This window comes from Cibotium barometz, chromosome 36 (genome assembly GCF_041138505.1).
Source record: "Cibotium barometz isolate CiBa-2024 chromosome 36, ASM4113850v1, whole genome shotgun sequence".
In the NCBI taxonomy this organism is placed as follows: Eukaryota; Viridiplantae; Streptophyta; class Polypodiopsida; order Cyatheales; family Cibotiaceae; genus Cibotium; species Cibotium barometz.
Window position 1 is genome coordinate 21094519 of NC_141081.1, and position 2689 is coordinate 21097207.

Below are 2689 nucleotides of genomic sequence, written 5' to 3' on the forward strand. Positions count from 1 at the left end.
TTTCACTATGATGAGAGTATCATTATGTACACATCATCTAACATAGTGTGAGTTGCCACTTGTTACATTTCAATGAGCATGGAACATCAGTTGCATAAACCACTTGTTTCACTTCGACCGTGTGCAGTTGTCAAGCATAGTCCACTTGTTTCACTTGACCACAGTGCAGTTGTCAAGCATAGTCCACTTGTTTCACATGACCACAGTACAGTTGTCAAGCATGGCACTACTTGTTACACTTTAACAACATACACCCTTCAAGCATGCTCTCAAGATATGCCAATACCACTAGGTAATCAGTATTTAATTTGGAGTCACCCACGATACCAATTCACTAGGATGGCACACTAGTGTCCGGGCGTCCCCGTACAACTAAAGGGTGGACATTATGTAACATCCCTCCTGCTTGGATAAACAACTGACCTCACATGCTTGTTTGCTTATGCGAGCAAAGGAAATCAATTGTCATATTCTATATAAATTCAAGTGTGCTCCCTAACAAAATACATTATATCAAGGACTTCTATGTGTAATAAATTCTAGTGTCCCATACCACCAGAAATTATCCCACACAGATGTAGAGATAAGTATACATCAGAATCCTTCACACAGGATTAATCTTGTGTCTTATACCACAAGATTAATACATAGTGAAAAAATCATAAAGTATAATTTAAGATGGAAGGGCCAGTTCCTTCAAGAAGTTCTACTTTTGATGCATAAAAACTCTCCTTGAGTTTACCAAAAAGTGTTAAATAATAAAAGTGCAATAAATATGTTACCTCAAGAGTCTGAGTAGTTGTGGTGGTATTCTTCTTCTTCATCGATCAGATTGAGTCCTAATGAAATAAAATTTGACTTGCGATGTGTCCAATCTAGTTACACTCCATCGTTGGTGTCATACAAATAATCTATCAAAAAACAATATGAACACTCGAAAGAGATGTGAATTGTTATTACTTCTATGGATAGGGTATATATAAAGTTATTAATTAGAATCTTATGAGAAACTTATCATCATAAAAATAAAAGTTAAATTGGTTATGGATATAAGGATAGGAAAATACTAACCTTGAGTTAGAAAGGTTGTTTGAGGGGATGTGAGATTATAAATGAAGAATGGATAAAATTGATAAATCACGATGACTAGTAATGATTCTAACCATCTTGATTAAGTGAACGAGTCTAGATGATGAAAGATTAATTTACATCTGTAGTTGAAATTGACTTAAATAATAAACATGAAATTAAAGCGGAAGAGAATCGTACCTTTTATATATATATATATATATATATATATATATATATATATATATATATATATATATATATATATATATATATCCAATTGCAATGATGTTCTACATTGATAAAGATGAGAAACAATGCGAATGAATTGAAATATAATTATTCTTTCAAACGTAGCTAGGATTATTTTAAATTAGAACTTTATAAGAAATAGAACTTAGAGTATTATGAATTGAAATTCTATGCATAATTATTCAAGCATGATCATTATTGTAAGAATAGGGATGAGAAACTTACTTGGAAGGTGTTTGAGTCATGGTCTGAAAGATAAAACTTACTTAGAAATATTAGAAGAATTATTTACTAAGTTATGAAAGATAGCAACTTACTTGTAAGTGTCGACGAATAACTTTGCTACAAAATACATCATTAAAAGATCACAAATATTGCAAGTATATGCGATATTTTAACTATGGAAAATAGAGGAACTTACTTGTGTTGGACTGCAAAATATCAGTTAAAAGAAAAGGAATCGACAAGAAGTCGAAAGTTAGTGGAAAGCCTTGATTTAATATGTAAAAAGTAAGTCTCAACAAAAGTATGAGACATTGTTAAGTTTTGATGTTGAGTCTTGGATAATGCTTTGAAGATCTTGAGTTTTCTCAAAGTTGTGTTTCCTTGTAATCCGTGGTGTTGAATCCGCTTGAAGCTTGTGCTTGAGCGGTATGGGCCTCTTGTACATATACTTCTAAGTTATAAATTTTTAATCTTATAATAATTTAACCTTAATCAAGGCTTGTTTAATCATAAGAATCTCCCTCTTAAAAACATCCAAATTTTTTTTTTAAAAGCTTGTTATAGCTTTAACCAAAGTTTTTCATAAGCTTTAAAATAAGCTATGTGCTCTAATCTCCTCTTTCTTTATAAAGCTAAAAGCTTTAGCATAGCTTTTATTACAAGCTTAATTTTAAAGCTATATATATATATCTCTAAAGCTTTTTATTAAGGCCTTCTTCACAGCTTGCTACTCTGCAGATGGCTAGAGATGGCCAGCCGATAAGGCATTTTTAAAGAATATAAGCACACACACATATATATCTCTCTCCTAGGCTTCAACTAAAGCCTTATATTTAAGGCTTTGAATACAAAAGGGACATTTGGCCTTATATATATATATATATATATATATATATATATATATATATATATATATATATATATATAGCATTAAGCTTTAATTAAAGCCTAAGTTAAGGCTCTCCAAAAATCCGACCAATAGCGTGTGATGAAGCATATATATATGTATATATATATAATTAAACATTAAGCATTAATTAACACATAATTAAGGCGCCTCTATGTTGCAAATTTACGCAACGCGCAGCATGGCATGCACACTTTGATTAGAGAAGGAGAAATTTTCAGTTTTGTGTGTTGCCAG